Here is an 11238-nt window from a genome sequence, read left to right on the forward strand (position 1 = left end):
TTACAGTCCCTTGATTTGGAATTATGCATTAAGATATTATTACGGAAATGATTAAAGGAAACGGAAATTTGTTATGTCAGAGAAATAAACAGTCAAGCATTTGTTTACAATTTCACCAAAACTGACAAATACATAAAAAGATGAGATAGAAATGGTTGCCTTATAAATAATACAAATTCTTATCAATACCTCAGGTTGTTAATGGAATGGTCCTGTCGATTTGCAGGTAATTTATGAATCTCTTTTTAATTGGTGAAAGGGAAAACGTCTCGTTCGGCCTTGTGTTTGACTGGACTTAAAGTGCGGTTTGTTCTGTTGTGTTTACATGCTAGATACAGTCTTCCTCCAGGGCTCTGTAAATGATGTCTGCTAATGTCTTCATAGAACTGACGGTCTCTGTTGTTTTTTGTATTTAAAGATGTCAAAAAAAAGAGGAAAAACTGACACTTTATAGATTAGGAGATCATCCAGTGCGTTTCACACATTATAGGTTACGTTTTTAAAGATTTGTTTTTTATTACTATTATTGTAGTGGTCAGTTATTTGGAAAACGCCACCTCGTGGGAAACAAAACAGCTTGCCTTTGGAAATTAGCATCGTTGTAGCACTAGACTTGGATACAGGAAAAAAACGAGGGGGAGGGGGGGGGCAGCTTACTATGAATAAAAGTGTGTTGAACTCAACAGACTCGTGTTTGTATTCACTTATTGTTCTTTGTTTGTACTCACTTATCGTTCTTAAGTCTCAAGTTAAATAATCTCTAGAGGAGACAGTTGTTTAAAATGTCTCAGTTTTACTCAGTTTACTCAAGGTGATCGCGACTTTAGCGCATGAATTTCGCGTTTGCGCAGAGCAGCGTGGGAGCTAACCTAGAGCGTGCGTCTGGCCGTTCTGTGGCTGTTTAAGAATAAACGTCGGCTATTTTAGACAAGCCAGCGCAAGTCGAAAACACAAGCCAGTGTTGTCAAATTAAATGCCAGTTTAGAAATCTATAAATGAGAGACTGCTGGGTTTGCTTAGAATATTTGTGTCTCTCTTAACATTCACCTAGGTCTTATCAGCACCCCCCCCAAGTCTGCATACCAGTCTGTTAGGCTCTTTTTTATCACTGGTGTATCACCTTGGGATGCTTTGAACTGCACAAGTATCTGATCAGACCTTTGAGGCAGCCTGTAGTTGTCTCCAACAGCTGACGCATGAATTCAAATGTGTCTCTCGGATGAGTTTCCTTTAATCTCTTGACAGGTAATGGAGGCCAAAGCTCAAGTGTGGTTAAGTTTTACATGCCTGCAGATAAACACTGTCATATTCACAAATCCACAAATCAAATTTGCCAGCACTCTCTCTCTCTCTCTCTCTCTCTCTCTCTTTCTCCCTGCTTCATGTTCCCAACCTCTGTGCTTTTCTTCCCCTTCCAGTGGTGTCGATTAACAGCCAGCGGGTGGAATAATTACCGTGAGGCTCGAGGGGGGGAAAAATGAACTTGCAATGCCAAAATAACTCTCCACATGCCCAAGAGCATGAACAGAGCGCATCCAAACAGTCATGATTATGATAATGATCACATCAGATCCGACAAGAGCAATTATCAAGCGCCGAAGCGCTCGGTGACGTTCTGAAGGACGAAACTAACGAAGAAACAGATGTATCGATCGTGGATGAGAGGGACAGGGATGAAGAGATCTGGATGAGTAATCGATAACTAACGGATAGATATTTAACAGCTGTGACCCGATGCACAGCTAATGAATGATCTGGAAGGAAAAAAGATCAAAAGGTGTGAAGTATTGACAGACAAAGAAGGAGACATGGTGACAGAGAGAGAGAGAGAGAGAGAGAGAGAGAGCAGGAGATAGAGGGAGAGAGAGGGAGAGTGGCAGGAGATGAAATTATGCCATTGTAGGGACTCAAAGCCTAAGGGATAAAATCGACACTGAAATCCAGATGGAATTCATGTTTGTACCTCGCAAGTCTTCTAAATTACAGAAGTCTTCTGGAGAATTTTTATATCTAGGGGAATTTTGAATATATCATTCCTTATCAAGATTTCTAATCAGTCAATGAACTGGTTCATTAACAAGACATGTTCTTTTCTTACACCAGTTCTATAAAAAACAAACAAACGTACAAATAAGAGTAGTATGGTGTTTCTGTGATCTTAAAATGCCACATTAGCTGAAGCAGTCAGATTAGAGCCAAGACTATTTTACCTCAAAAATACGTCAAGCACCTACTTAAATTCTCTATATAATGAATCCACAGTTGGCCCTTTCTCTCACACTCCAGCAGCTTTTGAATGACAGCCTTCAAAACAACTCAAGTTCTGAAAGTGAGTCTAACGCTATTGATCTGCTCGGTTTCAGTTCACTCGCTTTTTCATCTGCAACTTTTTGAGGCTTGCGAGTGTATCGGTTAAGGCCTGAGGGAACCAGATTAAACTCCTGTCCTAACTCCGTATCAGCTACTGTTACTGCTTCATTTGGTCTCCCAAAAGTTTCATTTCACAGTTCATACTACCTCAGGCACGGGGGTGACACTGGGAGTTCACTATGTTGACCTGCAAGGGAGTCGGGACTACTTTTTTAAACGCTGTCTCTTACAACTGTATTCATGTGTTAAGCATAACAGTGCATGATGTCTATTGTGTAGCTGTGGGTAGAGACTGTTATTATTTTTAAGTATTTGCCATGTCTGAAAACCAGCACATTATTGTACATATAGGAGTAGGATATAAGAACCTCAAGCAAATCACATATTTTTATGTCTTTGTTTTCCTTTTAAAAATCAGCTCTGTTTAAAAAAAAAAAAAGATTATTTTCTGCCGCTTGCCGTCAGCGTAACAGATTCGCACTATGCCTTCAGGGATGATTATCCCCACGGCAACAGACAGATAACGCAGATTCTTCCTTGAACTGCATCTGACAAAAACCCATATGGTGCTATAATCAAAACAGCCTTGGTAGAGGGCTGCCCAGCTGTGGTCAATAACATGAATATCTAGTATGAATATCACTGAAGGTTGGTGATCACACGAAGGCAGAGTAACTGAAATAGAGTCGAGCCTGCCAAATATATCAAATCAACCACTAAAAACCTCTTATTTATGTCCATCTATGGTTGATACAGAGGAACTTTCAAGCCATTTCCAACCTTTCAGCTACACTAATAGATTGTCTCTCTCTCTGTTTCTCTCTTTTTTCCCCCTATAATCTACATATTCCCTTTCATCACTGAAGTGGCCGTGCAAAAAAAACAACAACAAAAAACAGGCTTTAATAAAGTAGAAAAGCAATATGTTTCTAGGAGTCATTCTTATTCAACAATAATGATCAAAAAACGTTGCACTTATCAGAGAATGGTAAAGCACAGTATGCCCTGCTCTTCAAGGGTGCACATATGTAGATCTGCACTGGCCTGTCTCAAGATGTCTGTTATGTGTATAATATGTTTTTGTAGGTGTTTGATTCATTCCACTGTATGTGATATAAGATAGCAGAAAACTGTGTCTGTATATGAGTCTGAGGTCAAGTTGGTTTTTGAAATCACTATTTTCATACTCATGCCAATGGTTCTAATGATAAAAAGCAGGGTAGTGTGCTGCCCCTCAGTCAAATTTTTACTGACTATAGCTGACCACTTAAAACGTTCAAAACACTGACGTTTCACTGCTCTCACCGAGTAGCTACATTAAAAGCAAAACGTTTGTAAGATATCACACATAAGATTTGTCTGGCATCCTGAAGCATCTACATCTTGTTCTTTTCTCACAGATATCGTGAAATAAATCTTTGATTGTACATTCAGTTGCCTCTTAAACAGCGCTTGAAAGCAAAGTTTCGTCACTTCTGGTATATGGACTAACAGTAACACAGCGTTATTGGTACATCAGACGGTTCCTGCGTTCATAAAAAGATGTAAAGCTATTCTCGCGCTGATAGGCTATACGCCGACCCATTGTATGTCAATATGTAAACATCCAAAAACATTAGTAAATATTGGTCCATTGAAAAAACAGTCACGTTGACTGGTAAATGTCAAAACGGGCCCATATGTCAACAAGGGTAAATTTAAGGTTTCATTATATCCTTGGATTAGTGTAAATGAAGACCAAAAGCCTATGTCCTTAAATGTCACCGTGTGGCGTGAATTCGATCCCTTTCCATTTCATTAGAGAGAGAGAGAGACAGAGACAGAGAGAGAGAGAGAGAGAGAGAGAGAGAGAGAGAGAGAAAGAGAGCTTAGCGAGGCGAGGCGAGAGCGGAACCTTGGGGTGCAAGAAACCGTTAGGCATACTAATGCAGCGATCTCTACTATTGTCGTGTTCTACCTGTCAAGCTTGATAATGTCGTCCTCGAACTAGAACTCTGATTGGTGGAGATACACAAACTGACGCATGAGATCGGTGATGATTCGAGTTTCAGCGCAGAAATTTTGAGGGATGACATCAAGGGCGGAAAAGTGTAATTAACTGTGGATGAGTGCCTATCCGCATCCCTTTCTGCGCTCTTAGGCACTATTGATAGCTCTCTCTCTCTCTCCCCCTCCCTTCCTCTCCCCTCTCTCTCTCTCTCTCTCTCTCTCTCTCTCTCTCTCTCTCTGCTATTGACGGGATGTTTTCGATTTCTTTTAACACAGGATAAGAGTCATATCCTGACATTATCCTGTCACAGTAGCACAGGAAAATTTGCTTGAGGCATGATCATGCATGGCCGCTGTAGCTAGTCCTCAAATGGGACGGACGTTTCTCTCACTTTTTTGAAAAAAAAAGAAAGGTATTTTGTCGCTTGTAGAAGTCAGATTATGTAGGAAAAATCAACTACGGGAGAACAAACTTAAAGCACCCCTCTATTTTGTAGTTATCTCTTTTGTATTTTCACAGAAATTCAAAATGAGAATTGGGCCAGAAAAAGAAAAAAATGCGTTCGGGCAAAAGCAAATTCTTCTGAAACTGAAACTCAGCTTCTGTCACTTTAACACATTTTTTTGACAAGAAAGCACAACCCAAATAGCTTTCAGTTCAGTATTTGTAAATAAACATTTTGAATAATCATTCGATGAAACATTCGATGAAATCATTCCATATTACCCAATGAGCCTTATATGTTAAACTACTATACTCACACACACACAGGCTATATACATACATTTATATATATATATATATATATATATAAACACACACACATATGTGTGTGTGCGTGTGTGTGCGCAGCGTGCTTACAAATTGCATTGTTTTGAGTGAACTGGGTGTGCACACTATGATACAACAGAAGTATCGTGATTCTCGGAAATGCCCTGCGTTAATGCAGAGTTGAATAATAGCATACAAACGGTTTTCTCCCTGGTGTAAGATCAATATGTAATTCGAATGACTGCTTGTTATTGATTTTATCAGATTGTATCACTCATTGACAAGGCCACAGGTATCTGTAACCCTCTGCAGTAGGCCTTGTGCATTAACCTACATGATAACAAATGAAAAGTCCGAGCCGTGTGTTTGTGCTTTATCCAAGCAGTAGTGTGCTATTTGATATAGACCATGGAAGAAAAAAACAGCCTATTTGTGGGGCTAATCTCATATTTATGGTGCACATAAACGTGTAATATCTGCAGATTCGTGTACGCTGTATGAACATATCTGCGTATGGAATGTATGATTTTTGTACCTTTCACCAGAAAATCATTTTCTGCAAGTACCTAAATGCGCTCTAAACTAGAAAGAGTCACAAGCGAAGTTTTTTGTCTTTTTTTTCACGTGAAAGAGGTTAAACTATCTCTGGTAAGCACAAACGTCTTCCACATCCTGTCAGTTGTAGTTCATTCTGAGCTCATTTAACGTCATACCAGGTCACGTTAAATCAGTGAAAACACGGTGTAGAAGTTTTTTTTTTTAAGGCCAAAACCCTGTGAAAGTCGCACACTGATATAACCTACTTCCTGGATTTCAAAATGTAGATGTTAAAATGGAGCCATTTGTCAGCAAAGGTGACCTCCCCTTTATGGTTTGAATTAAATGAAAAAGGTAAATCTGGGGAACAATTCTGAAAGAACAAGAAATGTAAAGGATGAGTGGTCAAGTTCATCTGAGGTGATAAAAAACAAGACAGATTGCAGATGGTGTGCAGAGACAGAGTAGACTTTGAAAATTAATATTATAATTTTTTACGGTACAGTTTTTTCATTCATTTTCTAAGCTATCTGTCTGTTTTTTAATTAAAAATAAATATCGATAAACTGTTACAATGGGTCTGTATTTAACGATAACAGTGCCCAGTGAGCGAATCACGACGGGAAACCTCGCATCAAAGGCCCATTTGCCCCAATCCCAGTTATCCAGTTATCGACCCTGTTACCAGTCCATACCATTGACTGAGAGAGAGAGAGAGAGAGAGAGAGAGAATGAATTGAAACTTTCCTATTCAGTTGGCTGTCGTTAATCTATTGTGAAGTTTAGTTCGCAACACTGAGAATTGGAAAGTTGGTAGTTTGATTCAACTGCGCTGATGAATTCCTTTGATTAGCTCGCCGTCTTCGCTTCTTTTTGTGCTGCTACAGATAAGATCAGGTAAGAATTGTTTTAGTTGTTATTGGTAACCTAAACTGAACAGATGTACTGAACATGTGGTTTGCAAAAAATACAGTTTAGTGTAGCCTGGTCTTCGCGTTTCTGTACCATTAAGAGACAAAAGTACAGGAGCTTACAGTGAGCTTACGCGAAATCAGCATTTTCTTTCGCAGGGAACTTTGTTAAACTTTCAATAGCCATCTGATAGCAGTTTGCGCATTACTTTTTCCGAGAAGTACATTTCATTAGAATGGATTGAGAAATAGGATATCTGATTGAGCTATTTTAACAGACCGTCTAGAATAAATTGAATCCAGAAATGTCGCTTTCATGTAAGGGGTAGATCATTCATGTTATTATTTTATTTTTATTTATTTATTTTTGCCTGCGCAGTTCAGGAGAACAAGACTGGCAAACAGAAAGCTGATCAATTTATTCCACATATGTAATCTCTGACAGGCGAATCCTTTAAGAGTATTTGTTAATCAAAAGTCTGAAATATATTCACTCAAAACTAAATTCAGAGTGATCTTCTGAAACTGTTACAAGTTGTTTTGGGGTCTTGTTAAACAGAATATTCAAATTAAGCGTTCTACTTGACAAGGTCCAATTAGTCGTTAGCAGCTAGCCATGTTCTTCTTCAAATGATATTGCTGCAGGATATTCCTTCATAATTTTCAAAAGAATGATTAAGATACTTGTAATTATTCCCGGGTGCACTGACTGTAAACACCCTGAGATAACATAGAAACAAATCTTGTTTTATTTCAACCGGAGGACTGACTTTCAGTTCCAAATAGTTTCTGAGATGCGTGTTTCACTTAGTGAGATTGCCTAACCGAGATGTCATAGGGCAAAAATGGTTAGTTTGTAGGTCTTTTTGGAGAAAGAGACGGAGGGCAGAGGGGATGCCTGTACAGTTTACATCGATTGGGCGAGTGACTGACGGTAGCCCGCGGGCTCTCGCGCTGCCGCTCGTGCTGACCAGTGGCTTGTGAAGGACATCGATATGACAGCGCTAATTACACTCACAGAATGCCACAGTTTTGTCTTCATTACTCATTTAAATAATTCTTTTCTGCCCCTTTCTCGTCTGCAGGCCGAGTCACTGTATGGGTAGACTAGTGGGCCTATGATGCAGGCCATGAGGATGTTGTACGTAATGGCCTACACTGTCAAATGTTTTCTTTGCTCGGCCTGGGTACCATGACCATTGCTTTAATACAGCCATTTTGGACCCAACTCATTTTTACAGTTTTAAAATATTCGCATTTAAATAACATGTGACTTCCAGTAGTAGCCTGCTCTGTAAATACTGAGGTTACCTACTTATAATATAAGTAAATACCAGTTACTTACTCTGCTACATGTAGATTACTACAGAAAAATAGGTGTGACGACCTAGCCTCCTGTTTGGCTACATATTAGTAAACGCCTCCAAAAAGTGTCCTATAGTTAAATTGTTTTATGTGAATACATCTTTGTAAGTGTCAAGGAGTGTTTAACGATTGGATTTTTAAAATTTATTTTAGCTCATGAACTTTTAGTGGCATTTTTGAATGAGCCACATTCACAACCATTTGGGTCTGTTTGCTTACAAAAATGACCCACAGTTGGGCAGGATAGGGATTATTAAATGATTATATTTACATAAAGACATTGCTTTGTTGTACGTCTACAACGCTCTACCCTAGAAATATTGTGGCACTGTTGTACAATATATTTCCTCAGCTGTTAGGCCTCCGAAGCAGCAGGTTATTGAATCAACATGCATACCTTGGTTTAAGCATTGTGCAATAGTTTACCCTCTGTTCAAACAGCCTACAGCATGGGCCCGTTTCAGTGGGCTACAAGATTTATTTCATGTTAGGTACATTTTCTCTCCATTAATTAAGAGCAATCTGTGGTTAAAGTGATCATACTTAATTCGAACTCACGTGACGGTTGCAGGTTACGCTGTGGCATGTGCGTTGGGTATCACGGGCTGCTTTTCTCTTGATTTAATTATGCGGGTTTCCATTGAGTAACAGTCATGGATAATTATCTCCGTATCGATCGGTGATTGGCAACAGGCCACCACCAGGATGCTACCGAGCCTTGGTGTGATTGTGACCTGTTGGTGTTAAAATGAAACTCATCAGAGACAATAGAATATGAACCTCTCTCTCTCTCTCTCTCTCTCTCTCTCTCTCTCTCTCTCTCTCTCTCTCTCTCTCTCTCTCTCTCTCTCTCCCCCTCTTTCTCTTTCCTCCTCCCCCTCCCAGTAGCAAGTGGTTGCCAGAAATCATGTTAGAACACTAGAATTATAAGTTAAGTTACTTTAGATATTGATTTGGTGTTGGTCTGTCACCTCGCAAAGGAGATCTGAATATTCAGATAGACCTGTTTATCCTGCTCTGTCCTCTTTCTTTCTTTCTTTCTTTCTTTCTTTCTTTCTTTCTTTCTTTCTTTCTTTCTTTCTTTCTTTCCAGCCTCCCCTCAGGATGGATCATGATCGGCTGGGAGAGCGGGGCATGGCCAGCGGTCGCTATCGCTATGAGGAAGAGGATGGTGAGTCTCCCTCTCTTTCTCTCTCTCTCTTCCCCCCCCCTCTCTCTCTCTGAGTCTCCACGTGATAAATGTGGCTCTGTCACTGAAACAGACATGATAGCTATTGTCTACTCCTCTCATTTGTGTTCATGTTCTATGTTTAGGACACTAATAAATACCCATTAGTGTTCTGACTGAAATTTGGCATCACTCTAATCACCAGTCTGTCAAAGCATAATGCAATATATCACATTTTAAATGAGAGCATTTGTCACAAATGATCCTTTCTGTTATTTGACAAATTTGTCTGGCTGATCAAATTAAGAAGTAAAATGCTCATGGGAGAAGTAGATCTCATTTCCACTTCGTTATCCAAATTTAGAGGACAGCCAGCCAAAACCATGCAGTGCAGTAGGGGACAGTGAAAGTATACGTGTGACTGTATGTATGGGGGGGGGGGGGGGGGGGGGGGGGGGGGGGGGGGGGGGGGGGGGTTAGTTTGGGATACTTTGCCCCGAGCAGATGTGTGTGTTCATTTTGCTGATATGATAATGTAACAGTGGTCTTGCTAATGTGAGATTGATATTCTTTTAGGCGACTTTGTTTTTAGCCAGACTGTAAATGGAGCATCCCTCTTTTGGTGTACAGTGTTTTTGCCACAGTCAGAATCACTGAGTCAAACAAAACCCAGCTCTCACTGGTTCCCTCTAGTTCTTATTAAGAGCCTGTATTGGTAAAAATTTGTAAAATTCTTGGTTGTTTTTATTTTTACAAGTTATTCTCTCTCTCTCTCTCTCTCTCTCTCTCTCTCTCTCGTCCTCTCCTCTGAAATCTAAAAGTTTTCAGAAGCTTTCACTCAGTAAGATCTAAGTTCTCACAAAAACACATCATGTTCTCAAAAGTGCTCATTAAAGCATTTTAGAAGAGCTGGTTGTGTTTGGCTCACAGCAATAGCAAACAAACCAGGGTATTTAAGAGTCATTGGTTTGTACTTACTGTTTAGACCTATTTTACCCTACAGTAAAAGAAATGTTGAATCTAATGAGGAAGAGAAGGCCTCAGTAGCAGTATATTGCTGATTTTATTGTGATTTTTTTAATCATCAGATGTTTTTAATACACAAATCAGGCTCGTATGTCAAGGAATTTTTACAATATAAGTGTTGTAGTATCTTTAAAATCAATTAAGGCAATTGTGCATTCAATTACATTGCTGAAAGTGGTAGAGAAAACATCTACTTTAGCTGTGGAACAGTGAGGTTCGGTTTATCCAGATAAGTACGTATCTACATTTATCTGGATAAATGCAATGTATAAACTATTTATTAATTAAAAACAGTTGTTTAATGAGAAGTGTCTGAGTTTATATTATCCTTTCAGTCTTTCATAAGCTTGGTACTTGCGTGAGTGGAGTCTTCTGCGAGCGCCTTCTGTTTGCCATCCCGCTGACAGGGAAATTAAAGATTGTCAAATAAGCGCTTGGAACATTTCGTACATATTAAAGGAGCTTCTATTTAAGTACCGCACCTCTAAAAGCTCTTGCATAACCTCCCGCTTCAGCCAGTGAATGAAGTGCGTCGCTTTTCTCACAATAACCTTTACATGAGAATTGCGTGCGTTGGTTCCTCATTAACACATAAGAAATGTTTCTTGGGTTTTCTACGTTTGGGAGTGTAAGTGGTTTTAGAGTTCCATGAGATACAGCAGAGCGGTTCTCAACTGCAGTCCTGAGGGCCCCCTGTCCTGCACATCTTTGTTTTTAACTCCTCTGAGCTCAGGACTGACACACCTGATTCCACCGATCAATTAATCATCAAGCCCTTGATTAGCTCAATTAACAGTGATAATGAAGAGTTAGAAGAAAGACATGCGAGACAGTGGGCCCTCAGGACTGGAGTTGAGAACCACTGAGATACAGTATATCAAATTGTGCGTGAGAGCATTTTTTTTTTTTTTTTATGAGAATAAGAAAGTTAGGATATAGTGTTATGGCGTTTAATAAATAGTTAGTGTAAGGAAAATATTAACACTGTGGAGTTCATACAGCAGGGCTGGGGGGAGTGTTTCTATAACTAATCTGTGTTCTTATCACCTCGGGCTATGTTCTGCTTACAAAATCTACTCGGTTCAGCTCAACAACGTCGG

The sequence above is a fragment of the Chanos chanos genome, chromosome 14 (assembly GCF_902362185.1).
Source record: "Chanos chanos chromosome 14, fChaCha1.1, whole genome shotgun sequence".
NCBI lineage: Eukaryota > Metazoa > Chordata > Actinopteri > Gonorynchiformes > Chanidae > Chanos > Chanos chanos.